Genomic DNA, 23,220 nt, shown 5'->3' with positions numbered 1-23,220 from the left:
GATTTTCTACCTGCAGCATGTCTTTGTGGTGTTAGAACAGATCAAATCAGATGGTTAAACTCACACAGAGATAAGGAGGCCATACAGACTCCAGACAAGAACTCAACCAAGGCCAAGCAATATGAGCTGGCAACATCACTCACTCTACCACTGTACCAATGAGCTGCTTTCATATGCATTCTACTCCTGCCAGAGCACCGGTCACTTATTCTGTGCAATGCTGATATTTGTGATAGAAACAGAAAGAAATTATGGCCAGCTTGTTACTCTTAATTATTCTGAAGCCCCCACCCAACACATACACACACACACACACACACACACACACACACACACACACACACACACACACACACACACCCAAACTTACAGGCATAAGTCATAGTATTACTAGATTCACACCAGTTTCAGCAAATACAATGCATAGTATAACACTACTTCTGCCATAGTGGATCAGTGACTCTTTAATAGTGATCAAACAACAGTCACTTTCATCTACAAATAGTCATCATGCCCATCAAGTACAACTACTTTACTGAGTATGTATACCACAGATGTCTAACTGTGGAAAAAACATAACAATAATAGTTAAAGTAATGTAATTCAAGTTTGTTTAATACAAACATACAGTAATCAGATTAAAGTAGTAAATTTTACTTCACACACATGCACACTACTCATGCAAAGCTAGCATAGACCAAGCACATAATAACAGTATCTGTTACTTTCATTGAGAGATGGCCTCCACTTATCAGTGATAGGCAGCCACTTCTGTGTATCTTTCAGACATCTGATTGTGATAAGATGATAGCCATGTAATTCATTTCAGTTTTGCTTCACACAGAAAGTTGCCACACATTAATGTTTACTAAATTGCTTCACTCAAATCCCCATAGTCCTGCAACGCTAGAACAATGAAAAATGAACAACAGTAATTTTCCTCCATCGATAGTCCTAGCAATTATAGTTACTTTGTCTGTGTGCAACACAGATGCCCATGTTGCTTCACACAAATCATGCAAAGTCAGATTAATGAGCAAACAACAGCCGATGTATGAAGTAAAATCAGGGACATTCTGCAAACCCAGGGGCAGTTGAGAAGTATGTGTGTCACCACACGGCTGCATAATGACCTCAGAGTCTAACTAAGAAGAACAGGAATGCAAGATGCCTTTTTGCTGATGCATTTTACTCAGGACAGTTTTGAGACAGTCTAACAAGCAGAGATAGGAATTTGTGTCATCATTCTATGTTGCTTCATCCATAGTCTGTTCCACTCTTTTCTTGGACATTGAATAAGTACTATAATAGAGATGAGCAGCTGCATACCTATCAACTTCTTTGCTGAAGAATTCTGGACAAAGGCAAAAATAATGGAGACACAAAGGCCCAAAATTCAATACTAATTTTTAATATTACTCCACTTAAAAAGTTAATAAAGCATGTTCTGCATCAGCATGGGATGTACGAATAATAATGAGTAAGAAACTTTGATTTATGTCATTACCGACTGACTCTAATTCTCAATGGTTTACCGTAAAATCACAACTCTTACAAGTGACAAGGCAAGATATGAGACAAATCAAGGACATTCTGCAAAATAAGGAACAGCTGAGTGGTATAAGCTGCTGCTGAGGAGAAGTTCACATGCATTTTATCTTCTTTGTTCAATGATCAGGAGCAAAGCTAAAAATAATGAAGTGCAATGGGCAAAAATCATGGAGAACTTTCAAATATTACTCAAAGCAACTGAAAAAGTGAATAGAACAACCGCTAACACACTCACCTTTGGTACTAAAAGACCAGAAGGCTGTAGGTTCTTCAATTAATTTTCCAGTTCTGACACTGAGGTGCAGAATAGGGGGGTGCTGAACTAATGAATGTGCCGTCCTTTGGATGAGATATTAAACCAAGGTCGCATTTCCTTAAGTTGGGTTGTTGCTCAGGTGGATGTAAAAGATCTCATGGCACTAGTCAAAAAAAGAGAAGGGAGAATTCCCTACTGCCTATTAAAATTAACTCCAGTCAGTATGAATGCTGCCTTGGGTCTGTCCTGAAAAGAGGACACTGTCCTAGTGGGACTAACCTAGTCAACAAGAGTTTACAAAATTAAATAAATGTTCAGTGCACAACTTAACTAAAATGTGTTAGTACAGAGCATGACTGAATAGTATTTTCTTGTTGATAATGAGTGGCACTGGACTGCTCAAGGATTGCCATATTTATTATATAAAATCATGAAAAAACAATAGACATATCAAGACAATGCATTCTTTACATCAGTTATTGTGGATGAACTGAGCACATGCTCTAGTTTAAGGAAGAGCCTAAATAAAATGACTTGATAAGTAATGAACTTGCTGTCAAGAAAGATCAATTGAACCTATGCCACTTAATCCTACTATATGTAATCATCCCTGACAGTCTATGTTCTGGTGTGTTACATGTAATTCATGAATGGAATATATGGATAGCAATAATGAAATTCCTTGCTCAGATCTGTATAGTCACCTGGTATCAATATGAAAACTGAAAATATGAGATAAATGCAGAATGAATAAAAGTCGTGCTGAATGTTAAACAGCTAAAATAACACTGTTACCAGTATTTTTGCATATTTGTTAATGCTCATCCATATCATAGCAATACTTTTACATTCATCATTTCTAATTAAGGTGGATGTATACTTAAAGTGGTCAGAGGTCCTTCTATATAGTGTCTACAAGGACTGAAAATATAGCATCAATGATAAGCACAATTTTTATAAAAATGGTCTGTTTGGCCAGATTGTCAGAAGACACTACCCGCAGTGAGGGGAACAAAGTTCAAAACTGTCGATCAGAGCATGTGTATGTACCTTTAAGAATCATTTCCAGATGTAGCACATGTGCATAAATACTGAGCAAGTGCAGGCAGCAGTACCATTTTGAGAGAACAGCCAGAGTGTTAACATCTATGAGTGTGGTAGTTAGTCTGTTTATAAGTTTATTTAAGTTAAAGTTTCAAAGCTTCATTCCTGATGTGCTTGTGTGTAATAAAGCTGCTTTAACAGAACCCATGAACGTTTGTCTGTTTTATCCTGACCAGATGAGAGACATGGTATCAGAACAGGGATTAAGAGTGCAACTTCTCCAAGCCATGAGGTACAGAGTTGATGGTGAAGACAAACTAAACGGGTTGAGAGAAATGGAGCACAGACAAATGAAAAAGGGCCAGAAATGAGCTAAAGATAAAGAAAACTGTACAAATGATTTATTTAGCAAAGAAAATGAAATGGTACATTTATAAGCCACAAAACTCATTATCAAATGAGTAGAACAAAAACATATTATTAATCAAACAAAGGGCACAAACTGGATTATTAATTAAACAAAATGTTTGAAACCATGATATTTGATAAAACTAGCAAAACTATTCATATGGGGCTCAGAATTACCTTTGGTTTGCATAACAATCATGTTTAAAGTAAAACGGGCACAAGAAAAGCATAATGAGCATCATAAGAGCTTAAAAGGGCATAGCGAGTACAATAAAAAGGGCAAATTAAGTTTAAAGAGCAAGGCGACTGCATGTTTTTTAGTAAATGACCAAGTTTGGGCATAAACTATTATTATGCATTGACCAAAGCCATTCAAAGCATAACTAGAGTTCTTCAAAGTATCTCAGTGTGCAAAGTGTTTGCAGAGTGTGTACTTTATTATGGTGCAGTTACTTCAAAGAGTTTGTTGTGTGCAAAATACAGTTATATTGCAAAGTACAGCCATTTCAAAAAAGTTTTTTTACTGTTTGCATTTATTCGCAGAAAGCTGCCATTTCAGAGTGTTTCTTACACTATGCAGAGTTATTTCACAAAGTACAGCCATTTTGAAAGGTTCCTGTGCTGTGCACAGTTTATTTGCAAAGTGCAGTTATTTTGAAGTATTTCTTACACTAAGGAGTGGTTTTACAAAGTACAGTGATTTCAAAGTGCTCTTGTGCTATGGTGACTTATTTGACAGAGTGTAGTTGTTTCAAAGAGTTTGTTGTGCTATTGGGCACAATTACAACTACTGGCATAAATGTCTGGCAGAAATATATGTGTGTGTATGTTCGTACATAATTTCAAGCACCTTTATTACTGTGTATTGATATGGCAGTGGCATTCAGCAGACCTTGTCCACTTGTGTTTGATCATAGTATAGCAGAGAAATGGAGAGTATTTGAGCAGGAATACAATATTTTCATACAAGCATCTTTTTCTGACAAAGATGCACATACAAGGACATTCATTTTGTTTAAATTAGCTGGGTCAGAAGCCATTGAAAGAGACCATTCATTTGTGTATGCACCAGCAGTGTATGCAGGAGAAGGGGAAAACCATCATATTGATATACCGGCTAAATCCAGGGAGGACCCTGAGTGCTTAAAATGTAAATTTAGAGAAATATGCACCCTACCCTTGACAAATGTTACTTTAGAGAGGCACTTATTTTATACGAGACCAAAAGACTGGTGAAACTTTTGCAGCTTATAACACTGATTTGAGAAACAAAGCTAAAACGTGCAGAAATGGTGACTTGAAAGATGAGTTAATAAAGGGCAAGCTTGTGTGTGGTGTTAATAGTGCTGCAGTAAGAAAGATTTTGCTTCGTGACAGTGATTTAACATTAAGCAAAGCCATAGAGATTTGTCAAATTCATGAGCTCACAGAAAGGCACACAAATAAGATTGCAAGTGATAAGAGCATGGTTTCAGTAGCCTCTAGAGCAAATGTAGACAGCACGCAACACTTGGCAAGCAGAAACAGGCCTAAGCACATGGCAGGAGCAACCCCTGTGGATGTGGCAGGGAAAATCAATAGCTTTCTAGACAGTTCCAAGACTAGCTCAATAAAACAGACATGCTCAGTCCAGTATAAGAGTGAGTCAGCAAAATCAAAGTCAAGTCTTATTGTAACTGTCATAATTGTGGAGCCAGTCATGGGTCTAAAAGAGAGAAGTGCTTACATTTGATCAGCAATGTCACAAGTGTAAAAAATGGAACCATTTTCAAAAGTTTTGTAAATCAAGCAAGCCTCATTCAGCTATTAAGAAAGGTCACTCAAAAAAGCAAGTTGATCATGTAGTGAGCTGCAACCCTACTTTCTATGTAGATGGTGTATCAGTGGTTGGTGAAAAGGTTAATGCAGTAGATTTGTTGGCAAAGAATGAAGTATTTTGTACTGTCCTGATCAATGGTAAACCCACAGAACTCAAAATAGACACTGGTTCAAAGTGTAATGTAATGTCAGCAAAAACATCTGCTAAAGTGGGAGCTGGTGAGCAACTTAATTTGGACAATTGTGTGAAGCTTGTTGCTTATGGAGGTGAAGAGATTCAAACCAAAGGCTCAGTAATGCTTTCATGCCATTTGGCTGGTAACAGTTACAGCTTGCAATTTTATGTAGTCAGAAGACATGTGCAGTCATTATTAGGTCTCAGAGACAACAAAGAAGTCCATCATGTAAGCACATGTCCCAGTTCCAGCTTCAGTGATGCTATTTTCTCAGAGTATGCTGATGTTTTTGATGACAAGCTAGGCAAACTTCCAGTTGTGCACTCCATGAAAGTAGACCCCAGAGGTCAGCCCATTGGTCAGACCAGCAAGGTTCCAGTAGCTATGCATGACAAAGTCAAGGTCCAGTTAGACAAAGTGGTGCATGAAGGTGGGATTTTTGTCCAGTCACAGAACCAACTCAGTTGGCATCTTTTGTGGTAGCTGCTCATAAGAAAAATTCAGATGAAATCAGAATATGCATTGACCCAAGAGACTTGAACAAGGCATTGAAGATACCTCATCATCTTATGTGTACAGTCGAGGAAATTGCAATCACCATGCCAAATGCCACTGTTTTTTTCTGAATTAGATGCAAAGAGTACATTTTGGCAAGTGATGCTTGATCACAAATATTCACTACTGACTACATTCAGTACCCCATTTGGTAGATACAGATTCCCCAGGATGCCTTTTGGAATAAATTCTGCCAGTGAAGTCTTTCAGCATGTAATGGAGCAAATTTTTTCAGGCTACCCGTGATCAATAATAGTTGATGATTTACTAGTTGGAGGTAATGGTGAAGCAGAGCATGACAGAAACCTCAGGAAAGTTCTGGACAGGGCACATGAAGTGAATTTAAAGCTCAATCCTCTGAAATGTAAATTCAGTTTACCAGAAATTACTTATATAGGTCATTTATTTACCAGTACAGGCTTATGACCAGATCCTTCCAAGCAAGCAGCCATTCTTGAGATGCCAGTTCCTGACACTGTCCAAGCCCTACAGCATTTTCTTGGTATGGTTAACTATTTGGGCAAATTTATCCCTGACTTTAGTGAATTATCAGCACCTTTAAGAGAGTGAACATGCAGAAATGTTGCATGGTCATGGTTAGAACAACACCTGAGAGCATTGGGTAACCTCAAACAGCAAATTGCTAGCCCACCTACATTAAGACACTATGATGTCCACAAACCAGTATTTATTTCCTGTAATGCTTCAAAATTTGGTCTTGGTGCAGTTATTCTACAAGAGGGTAGACGTGTTGCCTATGCATCTAGAACCCTTATCCAAACTGAGATGCAGTATGCTCAAATTGAGAAGGAACTTTTGGCAATAGTGTTCGCATATTCGAAGTTCCATGATTATATTTATGGCAGAGCTATCCAAATAGAAACTGATCATCAACCTCTAGTCACTATTTTAAAGAAGCCTATGCATTCCACTCCAGCAAGACTGCAAAGAACGATGCTCAAATTGCAAAAGCACAATTTCAAAATGGTTATACAAAGGGTAAACTTCTTTATCTGTCTGACACCTTATCTAGATCACCCAGAAATACCACAGAGCAGTTTGATGCAGAGAATTTTGACTTTGATGTCATGGAAGTGCGTAATTTTTCTGCCACGAGACTTGATGAGATGAGAGATCATACAAAGACTGATCCAATTTTGCAAAAGCTTGACCACTTCATTAATATAGGATAGCCATCATACGTTCATAGGTTCATAGGTTGGTACTAGGCTATTGGCCCTAGGGCCTATACAAGCCTAGCCATAACAATTCCCTGGCTATTTCTTCCCGCACTATCCTGTGTACTGCCAGAAGTACGTTACCTTCCATACAGAGGTGAGATGCTGATGGAAGATGGTATCATTTTCAAAGGTCCAAAAGCTATTGTTCCTACTTTCTTACAACATGAATACATTCAGATTTTGCATCCTGGCCACCCAGGTTCCGATTCTACCAAAAGAAGGGCAAGAGGACTAGTATTTTGGCCTTCTCTAGCAAAAGACATTCATAAAGTGCTTTCTTCTTGTTCAGTGTGCAACAGTACTAAGCTGCATTTGCAAAAAGAAGCACTTCATCTAAGCCAAATTCCTGAACTACCTTGGCCAACAGCAGCAACTGACATATTTGAGTGGAACAGTCAACATTATTAAGTGTTGGTAGACTCTTATTCAAACTGGTTTGAGATCAATTTGCTACCTAACCTAACATCCAGTGTTATTATTACTAAGATGAAACATCATTTCTCAGTCCATGGTAGTCAACACAAAGTTATTTTTGACAATGGTTTTCAGTTTACCAATGTTTCAGAGATTTGTAAAAGAGTGGGACTTTATCCGTGTTACTAGCAGTCCTGAATATCCACAGTCAAACGGCCTTGCTGAATGTGCAGTACAGAGTTCAAAGCAATTACTGGAGAGGTCAAAGCATGACAATACCAATATCTTCTTGAATTTACTCAGTCTCAGAAATATACCCCGTGACAATCTACATGGCTCGACTGCTCGGAGACTTCTCTCTTGGCAAACCAAACAACTTTGCCTATTAGTTCTAGTTTGTTGGTGCCTAATGCTAAAAACAACAGAGTAATCAAAGCCCAACTTTTTAAGAAGCATTCTTCTCAGATGTCCAGCTATGATAAAATGAGCAGATTTTTTCATCCATTAAAAGAAGAAGAGGCACTGAGGATGCAAACGGTGAAAGGCTTTGATCGAATTGGTCAAGTGAGAGGTACATGTACCAAGCAGAGATCCTGCTTCATGGAATCTGAGGGTAAAGAATACAGGAGAAAGCGCAGACATCTTCTTCCTGTATCAGAAATGATATTGCAACATCGTATCTGTGATACAGACTCTAGATCTCAGAGCAATCCAGACAATGTTCATACTGAAGAACATATTGCAGTATTCATTTCCATTCCTGATGGTGTCCCAGATGTCCCCAAAGCTGAACACTCCTTGAAGACAGTCCCCATTGCTAGATCCAATTCCTACTTTTATGTTACACAATCATATTGCATTTCTAGACCTAGTGTAAAATACACAGCAACTTGGACATGATTGTTTTCTGTGTGTCTAATTTTGTATGACTGCATGTCAAATAATTAGTTCTGCATAATTGCATGTCAAAAGATCATTTCTGTAAGTTGCACATCATTGAATACTGACATTTCATATATGGACTATTTGTCAAATAGGGAAGATGTAGATCAGAGCGTGTGTATATACCTTTAAGAAGCATTTCCAGATTTAGCACATGCATATAAATTCTGAGCATGTGCAGGCTTCAGTGCCATTTTGAGAGAAGAGCCAGAGTGCTAACATATATGAGTGTGGTAATCAGTCTGTTTACAAGTTTATTTAAGTTTAAGTTGCAAAGCCTCATTCCTGATGTGTTCGTGTGTAATAAAGCTGCTTGAACAGAACACATGAATGTTCATCTGTTTTATCCTGGCCAGACGAGTGACAAAAATATTCTTAATGCAAAACTGAATTTAAAATGTTAGGTCTTCATCCAACCACTCAGCCCTAGAAGACAAACAACAGGTTAGCTGAAATTTTAAAAACGGTAAAAGCAATGAGCCCCTATGTAAAATGCTGTCAATAAGAAATGGGTAATTTTCTTGCAGTGCATGCAACCTCCAGTACTGAGTCAGTATTACTATCCTTAAAAAGGGGATTATGCTCCAGAAAAAACTTAAGAGAACTCAGAAAATTGCAATTCCTCTGCATGCCCATCACCAAGGAAGTAAAATCTAAACACCTTTGCTACAAATAAATAATATAAACACCTTTGCTATAGATAAACAAGCATCCAATTTAACTAAAATATAAACTAGAAATGATTTTCTTTCTTGTGTGGGTGATTATGGATGAGACATCAAAAAATGAAGAGTGTTTTGAAGAATAATCACCAACAGGTAGCAGTGAAATAACAGAACTATGAATACTCGGCTAATGATTTTGATGATTCTATAGGAGAAGTATTTAATGGCACCAAGCTTTCCTCTCTAATGGGCCAAAGGGATGTCTAAGCAGGCAATCTGCAATAGCATGATGGATAGAAGAGCTACAATTAATGGTAACCAAAGTGCTGAAGCTGTAGTATTCCAAGCCAAACATGCCATTGAAGGTCCCACCAAGCCCAGTATAGTCATGAGGGCACCAGAGGTGTCACTATCAAAGCTGAAACTACAATAAGTGAACAGGAAGAAAGTTTTTTTTTTTTTGTTTTTTTTTTTTTTTTTTTAGAGAACACATGCCAAGTATTAACAAATGGAATGTCTAGAAATTATTAGCAGTCAACCAAAAGTACTAACCTTACCAGTCTTAACTACTTGCTATTGCAGGACTCAAGCAGGATTCAGAAGGGATTTGATAATGCAGGCATTCAAGGATGTACAGCCAAAGTCAGTGATGTCACAGTAAGCTGCATAACTATCTGGGCCTGTTGGAGAGACAGATATGTATCCTAGAGACTGTCCCTTCTTGGAAAAAGGCTCCCCATCCATCTGAAGCAGATTTCCTCCCTAACCCAATTCAGTTGTAACTTGGACAACTACATTGATAACCAGAAATTCAACCCTGGTTTGCCACCTATATCGATAATGAACACAGGCAGCCTGTAAATGTTTAATCTCCTAAGACCCTGATTACACTACCAAGGGTACTTGAACTTTGTCAGAGTTGAGATACATGGTTAGGCTTAAAAAGACCCCAGTGGTCATTAGCTTAGTACATACCTATGAACCTATGGTGGGATTCATGAATGTTGTAACAAACACAATAATGCCATTCACAGCTACATAACCTATACCCTTTGAAAAGTTAATACAAAATATATGATATTGATCAATGGAGTATTAATAATACTCATGTTTTATCTTTACCCAGATTCAATTGTTTACTTTCTGAATGAGAAGAAAAAAAGGTTTGTACTTACTGCTTACACAGTACTTGGGCTAATAAAGGGAACAGAGAGAATACAGATCAAATGTGTATAGCCTTTTAGGGTATAGTCTGAACCTGCTAATTTTAGAGGAATAAAGAACATTTACTACAAGGAGTGCTGCATGTTGCAGTTTATATGGATTGCATCCTATTTATAGGTGCCATAAGTGAGGAATATTTGTAGCGCTTATTAGAAGTATTGAGATGATTGGGGATACAGGTGTGTGCTTTAACAGAAATATTTTTGAAGCATAAATACGATAACTTGGAATCTATAATTGATGCACATGGTTTATATTCCATATGAGCAAAAGTAAAAAAAAAAAATAATAATTCTGGATGATCAGTGGCCTACAGATTTTACACACATGAAAACAGATTTAGGTTTCTTTATATAATGTAACAGGATTTTACTGCATGCGGCAGTCTTGTTAAACACTTCTATTACTGATTTCCAGTGATGGACAACATGTATAGAGGAAAATGAAAAGAGCATTTCAAAAGTCATATATATATATAAATATATATATATATATATATATATAGAGAGAGAGAGAGAGAGAGAGACCATTGACTTTATGTCTTGAATATTAATATCCACAGTGCAAAAGGATGTATTACAGTACTGGAAAAGGAAAGCTAAGCCATAGTTTATGGAATACAAGGATTTCATAGATTCATAGGCTCAGTCATGCTAGGTTATTGAACCAAGAAGCATTTTAAGCCTAACCAATCTTACCTCAAATTTTCCAAATATTGCTGACTTGCATTATTGCACTAAGGAATTTTTACGGTTATGATATAAGCTTATACACATCAAGCATTCATAGGCTACCCCTGTCCATTAGGAACATAGGTGACAAACTAGGAGTAAATTTGTTATTTCTCACCCACTGGTCAAAGTTACATTTGAGTATGGTTATGGATGAGCTTTGCTTCACATGGATGTTGACAGAAAAGGAATAATCTTTGAGACACATGTCTGTCCCTCTAACATGCCCTGTTTATTTCACAGCCAGGTTTAGTTCCTTGGAACAGGTATTTCCAATGCTGTTTGTTTTGTGGATGTGCAACAAATCCATCAGTGTTAAATCAGAGGATGCTTTGTAGGCAAGGGATAGACTGCCATGCAGCAGTCTGTAGGAGGCCAAGTACAGGGATAGGGCTTTGAGTGTGTACAGGAGTTGTTTACTCCCTGTATTCTTTTTGTGAATAACCTCTGTGGTTTCTCAAACTGTTGCAAGAGAATAGTCAGGTACATGCTGAATGGTGCATTGTACTTGATGACTGGTCTGATGAAAGCTATGTACAGTGGAACAATGACCTCCTCAGACTTGGATGCCATGCCTTACTTCTAAGTGTACAATACAGAGAGATGTTCTCACCACAGTAGACACTGGGTGGACAAAGGTCAGGGTACTGTCAACATGCATTCACAGATTGCTGACTGCTGGGTCTACTTTTAGGAATGTATTATCAAAGTAGTAATTTCCAGGGGTGGCTATCTTTCCAAAGGGTACTATTATGCATTTCTTCGCATTGAGTTTTATTCCATGGTTCTGGCTACAGTTGTTTGTCAGTATCAGGCCCTCTTGAAGGGTATCTGTTTCTTTAGGGCATTCAATGATTATGCCTAGTTTGCAGTTGTCTGTGAATGTGGTCATCCAGAGGTCCTTGAAATTTGCCTTTACTTCACAGAAGCAGATGCCAAAAAGGAGAGGCCCCAACACTGATGCCTCTAAGACTCTGCTACTGACTGGCCTCTTCATAGAGGTAGATCCCCGTAGTCTAACTTCTTGTGTCCTATTAGTGAGGTAGCTTGCTATTCTTTCAGGTGGCATATTTTGGTTTTTGGTAATTGATTGTGTATATATATTGTGTAAAATGTATGAGTTATTACTCCTTGAAGGCTGACTGAGGCTAAGGTGCTAGAGAAAATAAACTATTTGACTGCTTGGATTCCTGTTTTTTCATCTGTTTTTTCGTCTGTGGTGAAGCAATTTGGTGCTGTGGTGATTCCACTTGTGGTGTTATATTTTGGTTTATGCCTATTTTGAAAGTTTATCTACACTGCTCAATTGATTTATTATGTCAAATGCCTTGACAAGGCTGAGGAAGGCAATGTGCACTTTTTTGCCCTCACTCTTACCATTAGTGATCTTTGCAAAAAAGTCTACTAAGTTAAACAGGCATTATCTGCCTTTGACAAAACCAAACTGAACAGGGTCCACTGTATCTAGGTTTTTTTGTTTCATTGTTTATCAGATCCATAATAATTCTTTCCGTGGCCTTAGATATGAGAATAGTCAGACTTATGGTTTTGTAGTCATCCCAATCCAGGGAAGGCCCCTCCTTTTGTAGAGAGATAACAGTGGCAGTCCTCCATCCATTTTGCATGAAATCTGTCTGGATTTGGTGATTAAATATTAATTTTAGTGGGCCTGACAGATTATGTTTCATGCTATTCAGAGGGTGCTAATGAAGAGATGATAAATCACCAAGCAAAGCAGAGTAGTATTGCTCAAATTAAATTCATCCTCAAGTCTTGGAGAGTACCTTCATGAGGTAGATCCTGTTTTTCACAAAATCTCACCAAGACAACACTGATATATAGACTGTAATTTGTATAGCATATATCATGGACAAAAGTAGGTTAAAAATAAAAAAGACAGCTGGGCACAAAAGACCCAGGATAAAAAGTTTCAAACCTTGGTAAGTGCCAGGACTGGAAAAAATGACAGTGCAGAATGCTTAAGACATGGAAATATTCCTACAATGGGGCTAGGCCAGGCCTAGGGGGAGGATGCCCCCCTGTTGTAGAAGGACATAGCAGCACATAAAAATCACCAAAATTAATAAACCAAAAAAGAGCCATAAAGACGAAAGAGTGCACTACTGAGGATAAGAAAGAAATGATGTATTGTTAATATTATGCAAGAAGACCAAAAGTTCCACACAAAGGATATACAAAAGATTAAGAGAGAAATTAGAGGAAAGAAAAATACCCACACAAGAAAAACTGTCTGAAGCTTTAAATAAAAATGTGTGTTAAATAATACTACAGATTTATGAAAAACATAGATCAAGAAACCTTGGGCAGTTTGAAAAAGAAGCAATCAAGGAAGTGCAAAAATATAAAGAACAAAATCTGGAGACTTTCGAAAGGTATAAAAAAGAAATACGGACATGGGAGAGAAAAAGATATCTGATATGGTGCAATATTTATGCAAAGGAAAAAGCCAAATTAATCAACACAGAAAAGGCAGCCCCAAAGATATTCAAAGAGAAATGCACGCAAAGGCATCCAGATATGGAAAATTTCACAATAAAAAAATAAGATCAAAAAGAGGGAAAGTAGAACAGAAGATTAATAAAACAGAAGTTAAAAAAAGTAGAAGCTGAAGTTATGGAATACTTGCTTAGTGAAGGATTTAGTGTTGAAAGTCTAACATAGGTTACATCACAGCATGATGGAAGAATGAGTCCCCAATGTAAGGAGAAACAGGAGGAACAGGAAACATCTGAACAAGAAATATGGACATGGGAAAGAAAAAGAGACTTAACATTGTACAATATTTATGCAAAGGAAAAAGCAAAACTAATCAATACAAAAAGAGCAGTACCAAATATATTTGAAGAGAAATAATGGCAAAGGCATCCAGACATGGAAAATTTTATAATAAAAAAAAAATAACAAAACAAAGAGGAAAAGTAGAAAAGAGGATTAGTAATGGAGAAGTTAAAAAAACTGAGGTTATGGATTACCTGCAAAGTGAAGGATTTAGTGTAGATCATCTAACTCAGATGACATAACAGCAGGATAGAGCAATGGATCCCCAAATTAAGGAGAAATCAGTGGAGTGGGAAACATCTAATCAGTTGCCATATGAAGATACGTTGGACCCTTCCATAGGAAACAGTACCAACATTCAGTTGAAGTTCCACAGCAAGGGAATGAACAGGAAACCAGCAAATCAGACACAGTCAATGTTGTGGAGTGATAGGCCAGTGATTTCCATATGAAAGAGCAACGGATGACACAGGATGAAACAAGTGAATATGGCACAGGAAGATCCTTTGGAACTTGCTATAGAATGCTCACAGGAAATGTGCCCTCACTTTAGAAGAAAATTATTTAAGAGGAGGGTTGCTTGATTTAATTGACAGACAAATTAAGATTAATAAAATAAGTAGACTACAGAAAGTCAATAAATCCCAAAAAGTTAGACATTTGATAAACCAGAACACAATAAAGAGAATAGCTTTGCCAACCGCTAAGCGGTCTTGAGATGCCTAAGTATGCTTCCCAGCTGATACCATAAAGATAAGGCTGAATATCCGAAGAATACTTAAAAAACGTGTTTAATAAAATAACAAAATTAAATGAGCATCACAATCAGTTCCAGTTAAGCGCTTTTACCCGCTAAATTACGGGCTTCTTCAGAACAAAAAGTAATCCTAAAAACAGTTACAATTTTCAAACTTTTTGGCGCCAAATACATGGCTACATTTAAAGTCACAAACACATACCAAATCACATAACAAAATATTGTCCAAACTAATGATAATAAAACCAATATTCCGTAATATAACATACTCTGACATATAAAATTGTTAAAATGCATAAATCTCATTAGAATTTGTCATCAATACATATTAAGCAGTGGTTTAGGGCGGCCACGGTGGTGCAGTGGTTAGCATTGCTGCCTCACAGCAAGAGGTTCTCTAGTTCGATCCTCGGCTGGGGTGCCTTCTGTGCGGAGTCTGCATGTCCTCCCTGTGGTCGCGTGGGTTTCCTCCGGGTGCTCCGGTTTCCTCCCACATCCCAAAGACATGCTGCAGGTGGATTGGACACTCTAAATTGGCCCTAGGTGTGCGTGTGAGTGTGCCTTCTGTGGAAGGTTGGGCGCCGGGCTGGCAACTCGACACCGTAAAACTCCACTGCCATTCAACATGCGGACAAGGTGATCCGCTGTGGCGACCCCTAACCGGGAAAAAGCCGAAAGAAGAAGAAGAAGACATATTAAGCAGTGATTTAATAGATACAAAGTCGTTTAGACCCAGGGGTGTTGAAGCATCTGTAAACAACTGCCACCACATTTCTTTATACAATAAAAATGTTTTAAAGTCTCCACCCTTGGGATTTATCTTAATACTATCTATTATGGCAAATTTGAAAGAATGACCTTCACCATATTTTTGAATATGCCTATACAAGGCATTTTTTTCGTCCTTTTTCTTAATGCAATATAAATGAGCATTAATCCGCTTATTAAAATGCCTTTCGGTCTTGCCTATATAAAAAGCCATACATGTACAACAATTGGCAATATATATAATACCTTTAGATTTACAGTTCCCCTGTTTAAATTTTATATAGCTCTTGTTGATATTGCTTAATTTTATACCTTCACCTTCATTTATAGTCTAGCATAAATTACACATGCCACACCTCTTTGTATGCTTACAAATGGGATTTGAAACTAATGGACCTCTTTCTAAATATTTTTTAATATTTGGTCCCATTTTGTTAACAAATAATGGATAACGTCTTACAATCCTCGTAACCTCATCATCGGCTAGAATTATGTTCCAGTTTGAAGTCATAATATCTTTAATTTTAAATGAATAAGGTCCATATTCAATAACACAAGCTCTACTAAAGTTTGTAGATCTCTCTGTTTATTAAAACAGTTAATTGCGTTGTCATTATTATTAACATTAAAACCTAATAATGGGATATATATTCTTCCCCATTCTTTTTTCACCTGCGTATTCACTTTAGACATCATTCGCGCATCATAACCTCTTTCATGAAACAACGATATAATAAATTCTGTTTCTTTCACCATATCAGTGTACAATGAAGTCATCCTAATAGCTCTAATTAGTTGTCCTCTAAATATGTTCCACAACAATTTTTTAGGGTGGTTACTAGAATATTCCAAGTAACTATTTGAAAATGTGTTCTTTCTGTATATTTTAGACTGAAAATTTTTCCATCCTTATAAATCCAAGTGTCTAAATAGGCCAAGCCATCCATACTATTCTTTGAGGTAAATTTTAAATAGTTACTACTAGAATTGATGTATGCTAAGAATTCATGAAGAATTTTCAAAGTACCATCCCATAATATGTAGATGTAATCCAAAAAACGGGAATAGTACTTAATGTATTTCATAAATAAACTCTGAAATACTGTGGATTCCTCCCATTCCAACATGACCAGGTTTGCAAAAATGGGGGCACAAGCCGCCCCTATTGCTACACCCCTGGTTTGTTTAAAGTATTCACCCTCATAAAAAATATAATCATGTTCAAGGACTATACTCATCATATCAGTGAGAAGACAAGCTTTGTCTGAATCTATATCTGCATATTTGTTAAGACTGTCTGCAAATACATTTAAACCCTCATTTTTTGGTATGCAGGAGAATAAGTCAATAACATCAATGGTGACAAAAATAATATCATCCTTATATAAATTAATAGGGAAATTCTTCAGAAATTCCCAAGAGTCTTTCATAAGATGCGGAATTTTATTGTATATATGTTTCAAAGAAACATCAACTGCAACTCCTAAAGGGAAGGTTTTAGATCGACTGCCAGATACTATGGGACAAAATGGTGGATCATCTATCTGTTTGTGAATTTTAGGAATACCTACCAATGAGGCAGCTACAGGGTATTCAACCTTTAAATAGTTGTAAGTATCAGTAGTAATCCGATTGTCTATCCAAAATTCTTCTATACGTAAATCTGTTCTCCTATATGCTACATTTACCTCATTTAAAGAAACTGTTTCATAATTTCCAGATGAGTGTAATAAATCAAAAATTTTGGAGGAATATACCATATTGTCGTATATCACAATACCTCCCCCTTTATCAGGTTTCATTACGCGAATAGTTCTATCATTTTTCATATCATTAAACAATTTTATTTCGTCTCTTGATAAATTTGACTTCAATTTACTATCACCTATCCTATTCTGTAACTTATACATCTGTTTAGTAACAGTTTTGTCATATATAGAGATTGTAGGATTCATCAATGGCATAAAATTACTTTTCTTTTTTAATACTTTAATACCTGTATCTGAGTTAAAAGCTTGTCTGTCAGAGGCTTGTCTATCAGAATTCCGGAACATCACTGCCAAATTGAGTTTTCTAATATATAATTTAATTTCACTGAGACAATTTACTATTTTAAAATTAGTTGTTGGTACATATTTCATACCTTTAGAGAATAGATGGAAGTGGGTGGTGTTGAGTGGAAGCTCAGTGTAATTATAAATTTTAATATTTTTGTAACTGTTAATAACACCTTCCCTAAAAATAATCTGGTCATCTCTACTTGTTGGATTGTGTACAACCCTGTGAACATCCAATGTTGGTTTCACCAATGGCTGTTGTACTCCACATTCCTCTGTAGTTTGCCATTTCAATAATATTGTTGTTTCTTCCAGTCCCCCCCCCCCATTTCCAATCTCTCTGTTGGTGCTGTTGCCCTTTGTCCTGAAAATTTGAACCTCTCTCTCCTTGACTGGTATAATCATTATCAAAATCAACATGTGTAGTGTCGTAGCTGGGAACAGGGAATTTGTCCCAACTATAAACGACACCTTTTTTGTATTGTTCCATATCCCATTGTAATTTTTAATTTTTCCTACTATGTGCTTTTTTACAATTAGCCTCAGCCATATTAAATTGTTTTATGTATAACTTTTCCCACTGCATAAATAACAAATCCTTCACAATCAGTTCATTTAACTTTTCTACTTCATGCATAATTTTAACCAATTTTTCATCATTGTATTTGATCAACTTTTGCATGAATTGAATACCAACTTGATCAAAAAAACTGTTGAAATCAGCTTTAATATTGTCATTTAAAACTAAACCCATCCGATACTTAAAAAATCTCAACCCCATAGGTACTATACCAGACTTTATACATTTCAACAAATATGCATTGTCCAACTTCAAACTGTTGATACTGTTTCATTTCTTAACCAAAGTGTATATAAAGTTTTTTAAAGTTCCCTTAGATAACATTTCTGTGTTTGAAACTTCTTCATGACTATTAGTTTCAAACCCACAATTACACTCCAAAAAATTCTTTAAATAAATGTGTTTGTCCTGTTTACTATTACTAATAGTATTAGGAAGTTATTGCATAAAAACAGTACTTTTGTCACTCTGATAAATGTCCCCTGTATGAACATATGTTGTCTGTGGCATTGTTCGTTTAGGTTTTGCACCAGTCCGTTTTGCTTCTTCATCTGAATCTCCAAAAGAAAAATTGAAGGTATAATCCGATACACCCATCCTACTGCTATTCCGCTGTGTGTTGTGCGGAAAGTGTATCAGTAAGTCAATCAAATTAATACCTCCACATCTGATTCCTTGCCCATTAAGTATTTCAGGTGACCAAGAAGATTGCATAGTGAAGCCTTCATTGCTGTTGTTAAGACTGGTGTGCTCAACTCTGCATTTACGATCATCCAAAATTTTATCAGATTTGTCTGAAGTGGAATGTACTTCCACTAAATGTTTGGTAGGATTAATATTACCATCATTATTCCTTATAAGGTTGTTGCCTTGCTTGTATAATCCAGTATTGGTCAGCAGTGAAGTCAATTTGTAAACTTCGCCCTTGAGTTCGCTGAGTTCAGCTTGCAACTTGTGCATGGTCAAAGGCTCAATTATCGGTGTTGTTTCCAATTCGGCATCCCGATCAGACTCCATAGCGTAAACTGTTAAATAGAAAAAATGTTTGGTGTAGCAGGAACAACAGAACACAATAAAGAGAATAGCTTTGTCAAATGCTAAGCAGTCTTGAGACACCTAAGTATGCTTCCCAGCTGATACCATAAAGATACGGCTGAATATCCGAAGAATACTTAAAAAACTTGTTTAATAAAATAACAAAATCAAGTGAACATCACAATTAGTTCCAGTTAAGCGCTTTCACCCACTAAATTATGGGCTTCTTCAGAACTAAAAGTAATCCTAAAAACAGTTACAATTTAAAAACTTGATGGCGCCAAATACATGGCTACATTTAAAGTCACAAACACATACCAAATCACATAACAACATGTTCTCCAAACTAATAATAAAACCAATATTCCATAATATAACATACTCTGACATATAAAATTGTTAAAATGCATAAATCTCATTAGAATTTGTCATCAGTACATATTAAGCAGTGGTTTAATAGATACAAAGTTGTTTAGTCCTGGGGGAGTTGAAGCATCTGTAAACAACTTCCACCACATTTCTTTATACAATAAAAATGTTTTAAAGTCTCCACCCCTGGGATTTATCTTAATACTATCTATTATGGCAAATTTGAAAGAATGACCTTTACCATATTTTTGAATATGCCTATACAAGGCATTTTTTTTCGTCCTTTTTCTTAATATAAATGAGCATAAATCCGCTTATTAAAATGCCTTTCGGTCTTGCCTATATAAAAAGCCATACATGTACAACAATTGGCAATATATATAATACCTTTAGATTTACAGTTTCCCTGTTTAAATTTTATATAGGTCTTGTTGATATTGCTTAATTTTATACTTTCACCTTCATTTATAGTGTAGCATAAATTACACATGCTACACCTTTTTGTATGTTAATAAGTGGGATTTGAAACTAATGGACCTCTTTCTAAATATTTTTTAATATTTGGTCCCATTTTGTTAACAAATAATGGATAACGTCCTACAATCCTCATAACCTCAGCATCGGCCAGAATTATGTTCCAGTTTGAAGCCATAATATCTTTAATTTTAAATGAATAAGGTCCATATTCAATAACACAAGCTCTACTAAAGTTCGTAGATCTCTCTAACTGTTTATTAAAACAGTTAACTGCATTATCATTATTATTAACATTAAAACCTAATAATGGGATATATTTTCTTCCCCATTTCGTGGAAGTACATTCCACTTCAGACAAATCTGATAAAATTTTGGATGATCGTAAATACAGAGTTGAGCACACCAGTCTTAACAACAGCAATGAAGGCTTTACTATGCAATCTTTTGGGTCACCTGAAATACCTAATGGGCAAGGAATCAGATGTGGAGGTATTAATTTGATTGACTTACCGATACACTTTCCGCATAACACACAGCGGAATAGCAGTAGGATGGGTGTATCGGATTATACCTTTGATTTTTCTTTTGGAGATTCGGACGAAGAAGCAAAACAGACTGGTGCAAAACCTAAACGAACAATGCCACAGAGAACATATGTTCAAACAGAGGGCATTTATCAGAGTGACAAAGGTACTGTTTTTACAGAAGAACTTCCTAATACTATTAGTAATAGTAAACAGGACAAACACATTTAAAGAATTTTTTGGAGTGTAATTGTGGGTTTGAAACTAATAGTCATGAAGAAGTTTCAAACACAGAAATGTTATCTAAGGGAACTTTAAAAGGCTTTATATACACTTTGGTTAAGAAATTAAACAGTATCAACAGTTTGAAGTTGGACAATGCATATTTGTTGAAATGTATAAAGTCTGGTATAGTACCTATGGGGTTGAGATTTTTTAAGTTTCCGATGGGTTTAGTTTTAAATGACAATATTAAAGCTGATTTCCACAGTTTTTTGATCAGGTTGGTATTCAATTCATGCAACAGTTGATCAAATACAATGATGAAAAATTGGTTAAAATTATGCATGAAGTAGAAAAGTTAAATGAACTGATTGTGAAGGATTTGTTATTTATGCAGTGGGAAAAGTTATACATAAAACAATTTAATATGGCTGAGGCTAATTGTAAAAAAGCACATAATAGGAAAAATAAAAAATTACAACGGGATATGGAACAGTACAAAAAGGTGTCGTTTATAGTTGGGACAAATTCCCTGTTCCCAGCTACGACACTACACATGTTGATTTTGATAATGATTATACCAATCAAGGAGAGAGAGGTTCAAATTTTTGGGACAAAGGGCAACAGCACCAACACAGAGATTGGAAATGGGGGGGGGGGGTGGACTGGAAGAAACAACAGTATTACCGAAATGGCAAAATACAGAGGAATGTGGGGTACAACAACCATTGGTGTAACCAACATTGGATGTTCACAGGGTTGTACACAATCCAACAAGTAGAGATGACCACATTATTTTTAGGGAAGGTGTTATTAACAGTTACAAAAACTTTAAAATTTATAATTACACTGAGCTTCCACTCAACACCACCTACTTCCATCTATTCTCTAAAGATATGAAATATGTACCAACTACTAATTTTAAAATAGTAGATTGTCTCAGTGAAATTAAATTATATATTAGAAAACTCAATTTGGCAGTGATGTTCCGGAATTCTGATAGACAAGCCTCTGACAGACAAGCTTTTATCTCAGATACAGGTATTAAAGTATTAAAAAAGAAAAGTAATTTTATGCCATTGATGAATCCTACAATCTCTATATATGACAAAGCTGTTACTAAACAGATATATAAGTTACAGAATAGGATAGGTGATAGTAAATTGAAGTCAAATTTATCAGGGGATGAAATAAAATTGTTGAATGATATGAGAAATGATAGAACTATTCGCGTAATGAAACCTGATAAAGGGGGAGGTATTGTGATATACGACAATATGGTATATGCCTCCAAAATGTTTGATTTATTACACTCATCTGGAAATTATGAAACGGTTTCTTTAAATGAGGTAAATGTAGCATATAGGAGAACAGATTTACATATAGAAGAATTTTGGATAGACAATCGGATTACTACTGATACTTACAACTATTTAAAGGTTGAATACCCTGTAGCTGCCTCATTGGTAGGTATTCCTAAAATTCACAAACAGATAGATGATCCACCATTTCGTCCCATAGTATCTGGCAGTCGATCTAAAACCTTCCCTTTAGGAGTTGCAGTTGATGTTTCTTTGGAAACACATATACAATAAAACTCCGCATCTTGTGAAAGACTCTTGGGAATTTCTGAAGAATTTTCCTATTAATTTATGTAAGGATGATATTATTTTTGTCACCATTGATGTTACTGACATTCTCCTGCATACTTAAAAATGAGGGTTTAAATGCATTTGCCAACAGTATTAACAAATATGCAGATATAGATTCGGACAAAGCTTGTCTTCTCACTGATATGATGAGTATAGTCCTTGAACATAATTATATTTTTTATGAGGGTGAATACTTTAAACAAACCAGGGGTGTAGCAATGGGGGCGGCTTGTGCCCCCATTTTTGCAAACCTGGTCATGTTGGAATGGGAGGAATCCACAGTATTTCAGAGTGTATTTGTGAAATACATTAAGTACTATTCCCATTTTTTGGATGACATCTACATATTATGGGATGGTACTTTGGAAATTCTTCATGAATTCTTAGCATACATCAATTCTAGTAGTAACTATTTAAAATTTACCTCTAAGAATAGTATGGATGTTTTTGCCTATTTAGACACTTGGATTTATAAGGATGGAAAAAATTTTCAGTCTAAAATATACAGAAAGAACACATTTTCAAATAGTTACTTGGAATATTTTAGTAACCACCCTAAAAAATTGTTGAGGAACATATTTAGGGGACAACTAATTAGAGCTATTAGGATGACTTCATTGTACACTGATATGGTGAAAGAAACATAATTTATTATATCGCTGTTTCATGAAAGAGGTTATGACACACCAATGATGTCTAAAGTAAATAAGCAGGTGAAAAAAGAATGGGGAAGAAAATATATCCCATTATTAGGTTTTAATGTTAATAATAATGACAATGCATTTAACTGTTTTAATAAACAGTTAGAGAGATCTACGAATTTTAGTAGAGCTTGTGTTAATGAATATGGACCTTATTCATTTAAAATTAAAGATATTATGACTTCAAACTGGAACATAATTCTGGCCGATGACGAGGTTACGAGGATTGTAGGACGTTATCCATTATTTGTTAA

Source organism: Protopterus annectens, chromosome 6.part0 (genome assembly GCF_019279795.1).
Source record: "Protopterus annectens isolate FY-2018-M chromosome 6.part0, PAN1.0, whole genome shotgun sequence".
Taxonomy (NCBI): Eukaryota; Metazoa; Chordata; order Ceratodontiformes; family Protopteridae; genus Protopterus; species Protopterus annectens.
The sequence above is the reverse complement of the archived record's forward strand: the minus strand, read 5'-3'. Positions refer to the sequence as shown.